The sequence below is a fragment of the Bos javanicus genome, chromosome 17 (genome assembly GCF_032452875.1).
Source record: "Bos javanicus breed banteng chromosome 17, ARS-OSU_banteng_1.0, whole genome shotgun sequence".
NCBI classification, from domain to species: Eukaryota; Metazoa; Chordata; class Mammalia; order Artiodactyla; family Bovidae; genus Bos; species Bos javanicus.
In genome coordinates, this window is record NC_083884.1 from 65,549,126 (window position 1) to 65,556,914 (window position 7,789).

A 7,789-nucleotide genomic window follows, 5' to 3' on the forward strand; every position below is an offset into this window, starting at 1 on the left:
CCCATGCAGTCAGCCTGCTGGCTGTCTTAAGTGCACACTACACTGCAACGTCCCTCTCCCCAAGCCCAGCTTTGATTCAGTTGACCTCCCTACACAACTGGTGATCAAAGAAAGCAGAAGTGGGGCCTGGGAATGGACTGACACTTCTCCGTCGTCTTCTCCCAGCAATGTGGCAATAGTTTCTCTCAATGTTTGTTCTGTTTTCTATGATCATGACTCGGGTAACAAGAAGAAAAGGAAGAGTATAAGGAATTCAAACGCAGAAAGCAGATGAATACCATGTGTGGTCAAGATGACCTGTTGGCCACTCCCAGAAGTGGTTCAGACACCTCAGGATCCCCATCTGGCCACACAGCAGGGTAGGGGTGCACATGTACCACCCCCACTAACCACTCCATTGAAGGTACTGTGGAAATAACACCAATGGCTGTTTATACAGCAGAGCCTGGATCCAGGTAGAGGGAGCATTGGGTACCACTGGGCTTGGTGCTCACTCAGAACCAGTTCAACCGCTGCCTGCCCTCAACCAGGCCTTAGTCCAGGCTGCTCAAATGACTGGTCAGATTTTAGTCAGTGTGCCCCTGGAGGCCTGTTAGACTTCATCTGTTAAGGCCACCAAGGCACCAGCTCAGGAGACCTTTTCCCAGCTAATGAATATTCATTCCTCATTAAGAGTTGTCAGTTAAGATGAAGCTAATTCCTTGCTAATCTGTCCTATGGATGTTTGGTTTGAAAGGTACTGGGTTCTAAGCTATTCGGGAGTTATGCTGATTACTGACTATTCAGAGTATTTGGTAGAGCACCAGGAAAGCGTTTATAGGATGAAGATGCTGGGGGAAGAGAGAAGCAGATTGAACACCCCCGATGATCAGAGGGGCCCTTTGATTGGGACAAAGTGTGTAATTTGGGGTCAGAGTTTAAATGTCGAGTCAGGAGACTGGGTCAGATATGTACCACTTTCCTGTCTCAGGCACCTCTTCCGGGTCATCAGCTGTCTCCCTACAGCAACCTTGGAGCAGGCGCAGGAGGGCGTGGGAGAGGAGCGAGAGGAACTCCGGGGTCAGTGGTCCAGGGCACGAGCTGGCGGTCTCAGGTGTTCAGGGATCTGTGCCCCAAGGTGGCCAGTACCTTCCTGTGTAGGATTCATTACTCATCAGTGTTACATCAAGTCACTTAATCTCTCAATTTCAGTGCCCTGCATCATGTGGGTTACAGCCCCTTTGCTGCCCACCCCACAGTGCGATGTAGAGTTCACAGGAGATAACAGACTTTCCCCATGAGCTGTAAAGTACCAAACCCATGTGAAGGCTGAAAACTAACCTCTCCTGACTCATAGTCATTCCTCTCTGGAGGAACCACTGCCGTGTTTCTTATTCTTTCGGGCTAGTAATATTTGAATTCTTCTGTAGCACTTAGTGATAATTTTTCTTCAGGCTTTACTGTATTCACTTAAAATTAGTCTCATAATAGCAGTAAGTAGACCCTACTACAGAGAAGGCAATGGCACCCCACTCCAGTACTCTTGCCTGGAAAATCCCATGGACAGAGGAGCCTGGTGGGCTGCAATCCATGGGGTCACTAAGAGTCAGACACGACTGAGCAACTTCCCTTTCACTTTTCACTTTCATGCATTGGAGAAGGAAATGGCAACCCACTCCAGTGTTCTTGCCTGGAGAATCTCAGGGATGGGGGAGCCTGGTGGGCTGCCATCTATGGGGTCACACAGAGTCGGGCACGACTGAAGTGACTTAGCAGCAGCAGCAGCAGCAGACCCTACTAACGCTTTCCTATCACAGAACAAGAAATGAGAACAAGAGGGTCCACATAACCTTCCCAGGTTCACGTGATGCCTGGTATTTGAACCCAGACCATCAGTCACCAGCTCCCACATCCTCAGTCACCGTGCTGTGCACCCTTTCTATATTATCTCATCTGAATAAAGTCATGTTCCAGTGCAATCGGTACTGGATATTTTGAGTGTATTAATTGTACACCGCATTGCAACATTCCTCTCCCCAGCCCCAGCTTTGATTCAGCTGACTCCCCTAGGCAGCTGGCCATCAAAGGGAACAGAAGTGGGGCCTGGGAATGAATTGGTATTTCCCCATGGTCTTCTCCCAGGAATATGTCAATAGTTCTGCTTTGAATGTATTTTCCAGTATTGTGGCCCGGTTAACCAAAAGAAAAAGATCACAAGGGATTCAGACACTGGACGCACAAGAATATCATGTGCGGTCAAGATGGTCTGCTCACCATTCCCAGCCGTGGTTCAGACACATCAGAATTCACTTCTGGCCAAACCACAGGCAGGGGCACATGTGTGCCACCCCCACTAACCACTCCATTGAAGGTGCTGTGGAAATAACACCAGTGAGTAGATTCAGGAGGAAAGGCTGTGGTTTATACAGCAGAGCCTGGATCTGGGAGAGCGAGGACTGGGCAGAGATGGTGCCCACTCAGAACCAGTTCAGCCACTGCCCGCCCCCAACCAGGCCTTAGTCCAGGCTACTCCAACCATTGGTCAGGTTTTAGTCAGTGAGGCACTGGGGCCCACATTCTTCATTCATTAAGCCCCCAAAACACCACCAGCCCAGGAGATCCTGTGCCCAGCTAGTGAGTAGCCACTGCTCCTTGTCCAGGTTTGGTCAGTTGAAGATGATGCAAATTCTCTGTGCAACTGTCATGTGGGCAGTTGGTTTAGAATGTCCTGGGTTCTGAGCCAATTAGAGTCAAGCAGGCTACTGGTCATTCAGGGTGGTCACCTGACCACCAGGAAGTCTCACTGCAAAGCAGCAGTGGATAGAATCATGTGCTGAGGGGGAGGGGAGGGGGCAAGATGCATGTTCTCATCTCCTGGTCCATCAGGGGGTCTTGGGGGGAAAGGCAGTGTATTTGGGCTCAGGGATTGAGTCAGGAGTTGGGCTGAGATTTGAGCCATTCTCTTGGGCCAGGCACCTCTGGGTACCAGCTGTCTCCCTGCAGCATCCTTAGGCAGGAGGATGTGGGAAGGTAGTGAGGCGAGCTCTTGGTTTGTGTATCCAGGGCACAATCTCATGTCCAGGGGTTCAGGGATCTCCATCCCCAGGGAATCATCTCCCTGTCTTGCTTCAGACCCATCACTCATGAGTGTTGTGACTCTGGGCAAGTTACTCAATCTATGTAAATTTCAGTCTCCTGAACCGTAAAATATGGGTCACAGCCCCTACTCTGCCCTCCCCACAATGTTGATCCCAAGAAATAACAGATTCTCACCACTACTGACAGCTGAGTATTGACATTTCCAACTATTATCATTAAGGAGTCTCTTGTCAGTTTGCTCCATGTATTTTGGAGCTATCTTGTTCGGTGCAAAAAATGTAACTGTTTCCTCCTTGAAAAATGGACCCTTTGTCACTATAAAATGTCCTTATTTGTCTCTAGAAAAAATTGTCACAAACTTTGTTTTACATAGTAAAGCCAGTCAGATTTTCTTTTGGTTAATATCTGCTTGGTACACATTTTCTCATCCTTTGCTCTCAGTCCCTTTGTATCTTGAATTTAAAGCTCAGCTCTAGATAGCACATAGTAAGATCAGAGCTGTTTATCCATTCTGCCAGGGTCTGCCTATTAATTGAACTATGCAAACCACACACGTTTTGTTTAATCACTAATCACGTAGCATTGGAATCTGTTATTTTGCCATCTGTTTTCTGTACGAGTTACATCTTTTTGTTCTCCTATTCCTCCATCACTGCTTTCTTCTGTGGTTATTTTCTAGTGGGCCAATTTAATTCCCATGGTGTTTCTTTTACTATAGAGTCTGGATTATAGCCTTAGTGGTTTCCCTGGGGACAATTAACATCTTAATTTATAAAATTCTTATTTGGATTAACACCAAATTAATTTCAGTGATTCACAGAGTCTTGACTCATCTGTGGATCTGTTCCATTACCCTCCTGTATGCTGTTATTGTTATATTCATTATCCACTTTATACTTTTTGTGTTCAGGAACATAGATTTACAATATTCTTGTAGTGTCCTTTTTAACAAGATAGAATAAAATAGTACATGGTTTATATGGACTTCCCTCATAGCTCAGTTGGTAGAGAATCCACCTGCAATGCAGGAGACCCCGGTTCGATTCCTGGGACAGGAGGATCCCCTGGAAAAGGGATAGGCTACCCACTCCAATATTCTTGTTCCCTTGTGGCTCAGCTGGTAAAGAATCGCCTGCAATGCGAGAGACCTGGGTTCTATCCCTGGATTGGGAAGATCCCCCGGAGAAGGGAAAAGCTACCCACTCCAGTATTCTGCCCTGAAGAATTCCACGGACTGTATATGTATAGTCCATGGGGTTGCAAAGAGTCGGAAACTGCCAGGGTCCAGCCCTAGCAGGATCCAGGGATACCCTCAGGATGGACAGCATCGGCGAGAGAGAAAGTAAAGGAGAGAAAAACAGGCTGATATTCCTTGGTTTACACAGAAAGCCAATAAAGCCCCTGCTATGGGACTTGCTCTGTTCACGGAGGCCACAGGCTCCCTCTCAATGGAGCGAAGACACAGAGCGCCTTCTCTCTGGAGTGGAGATGCAGAGCGCCTCCTCGATTGGGTCTTAGAAGCCCGGGCAAAAAAGTGAACTCAGAGAGCCTCTGTGCTCCAGGGAATCAGCCTGAAAGAAAGGAGAGAGAGAGAAAGAAAGAATGACATGGGGAGACCCAGCTTAGGTGAAACGGGTCTGCAGCTTTATTTTCAAAAGGGGCTTTTATACCCTGAGTTACACATTTCCAGAAGTGAAAGATACAAAGTCATGCAGAATCAGCTCAACATTCCATCAGTTTTACCTTTATCGAAACCAGGACATTTTTTGCATAGCTTTTCATAAACAAGGGTCTTATGTTATGCACATCATCTTCTGGCCCTGTGGCCTGTTAACATTTTGTGACTCTTTCTTGATAAAGGTTGGTCAACCTGAAAACCTGCTTTCCCTTTATCTTTCCAGTCTGTAGTCCCCCTCAGGAAACAGAGTTACATTCTTATGAAGCAAAGGTGCAGTGGGTTACAACAAAGAAAGTACTTATTAACTCAAGGGTCTTATGTTGCTAATACCAAGGCTACTGCTTGTTTTTCTTGCATACCAACTATACTAGCTAATGCACTCCCAGGCGCACATTGGGTAAAGGACAAGGAAACTCAGTAGCAAACATTGGCTCAACAATGCAGTATTATTCTAATAAAGCTTTTTTATCGCTCAAAGGTTATGCTTGGGGTGTTGTAACAATCATGTGTGTTAGTTGCAAGAGTGTGGATAAACCTGCCGAGCAAGCTAAAATAGTAACAGAGGGGTTAGAATTAAAATGCTCCTTTCAAGCCCAGGAGACTTATTAACTAGAGCCTTAAGTTGATTTTCTTCAGAGAAAGGTGGTTGGGGATAGCCCCCTGTTAATGTCAGAAGAGTTGGTGAAAGGCATAATATAGTAGACAGTAGACAGACTTTGGTTTCGGAGTCGAGGCTCGAGGAGGTCCAGGGAGTCCCTTGAGTCCTGATCTGCCTTGCCTGTCAGGTCTCCTCCGCATGACCTTGTCATGGGTGGGATCTCCTGTGCTGGCTCCCGGCAGGAAACGACTGAGTGACTTTCCCTTTCACTTTATCTGTTTATCCTACATACATCTTACGTACTTACATTTACACTGTTCTCTTTTCAGCATAAAGGACTCCACATTTCTTATACGTAGCAAAGGATTCTCTCAGGTTTTATTCATTGGTAATGTCTTAATGTCTCCAGTACTGAAGGGCATTTCTACTAGAGAATTCTCGGTTGACATGCAGTGACTTTTAGCAGTTGTTTTTTGTTTGTCTTGTTTTTCTGACTGCACGACATGTGACTTACTGGATCTCGGTTTCCCAACCAGGGATTGAACCCCAGGCCCTTGGCCAGTGAAAGTGCAAGTCCTAACCGTTGGACTGCCAGAGAATTCCTTCTTTCAATGCTTTTAATACACCATCCCACCGATTCTAATAAAAATCGGCCCTTACACTTAGTGGGAGGTTTTCACACGATCTGCCACTTCTTTGTTGTTGCTTTCATGACTCTGTCTTTGGCCTTGAATCATTTTATTATGATGCAAGCTTACTCATCGTATGACGGCTTCCCTCATAGCTCAATTGGTAAAGAATCCACCTGCAATGCAGAGGACCCTAGTTGAATTCCTGGGTTGGGAACATCTGCTGGAGAAGGGATAGGCTACCCACTCCAGTATTCTTGGGCTTCCCCTGTGGCTCAGCTGGTAAAGAATTCGCTTGCAATGCAGGAGACCTGGGTTCGATTTCTGTGTTGGGAAGATTCCCTGGAAAAGGGAAAGGCTACCTACTCCAGTATTCTGGCCTGGAGAATTCCTGTATATACAGTCCATGGGGTCACAAAGAGTTGGACACAACTAAGCAAGTTTCACTTTCATTTTGGGCTTCCCTGACCACTCAGTCATAAAGAATTTGCCTGGAGTACAGGAGACCCAGGTTCAGTCCCTGGGTTGGGAAGATCCCCTGGAGAAGGAGAAGGAAATGGCCACCCACACCAGTATTCTTGCTTGGAAAATCCTATGGACCGAGGAAGAGGAGCCTGGCGGGCTACAGTCCATGAGGTCACAAGAGTTGGATACGAGTTAGTGACTAAACCACCAAGCTTATTCAACTTGATGTTTATCAAACTTCCTGAATATTGTGATTGTGTTTTCCATTAAATTTGGTGAGATTTTGGCTAGGACTTCACATGGCCTCCCTTTCTCTCTCTCGTGTCTTTTTGGAACTCTCTTTATGCATGTGATAGTACGCAGGTCTAATTAGGCTCTGTTCATTTATCTTCCCTATCCCCCTGCCTTTTTTCTTTAAAAAAAAAAACAAAACACTTCATCATACTGGAACTCAGTTATCCTGATGTCTTCAAATTTGCTGATTCTGTCTTTGTCCTATTGAAATCTGTTCAGCCCTATTTTGGGTTTGTGTCCCCACCCCAAGTTAGGTATTAATTCCTTATTTGGAAAGAAGGTCTCAAGTACGGATGCACAGACACAGAGAAGACCACATGATGTTGAAGGCAGAGATTAGAACTACGCAACCGCAAGGCAAAGGAAGCCATGGAGTTCCAGAAGATGCCAAACGCTAGAAAGCAAGGAATTCATTTTCTACTGTTTCATAGGGAGCATAGCCCAGCCTACAGCTTGACTCCAGATTTCCAGCCCCCAGAAGTGTGAAACAGCAAATTTCTGTTGTTTTAAGCCATGTGGTTTGTAGCGATTTGTTACAGCAGCTCTGAGAAAGTACTGGAAGCCCCTCCAGTGAAATTTCCAGTGACACCTGTCCTTTTCAACTCCAGATATTCCATTTGGTTCTCTTTTATAAGTTTATCTCCTTTATTGCTATTCTGTACTTCAAAGAATATAATTTCCATACTGCTGTTCAGTTTTTAAAGTATGATTTCTTTTGATTCTTTGAACATACTTAAATTATGTCCATAGCAGCAGTATTTACAATAGACAAGACACAGAAACAACCAGATGAGTGAGGGTACAGAGCAGAACAGAAGGGGGTCCCCCAGAAATCTTGCACCCAGAGCAGGTCAGCCCCCACATATACTGAGAGGGAGGAGGATGAGGAGAGCGGGGTGCAGGCCGTGGAGCAGGTGCTTAAGAGATGTGCCCCTGGAGACTCCAGCAAGGGACTCCCCCAAGCCTCTCTCATTCTGAGGCACCCATGGGGGAAGGAGTGCCTACATTCACATATGTCCCTTGTTCCCGACAGTCTCAGCCCTGGAC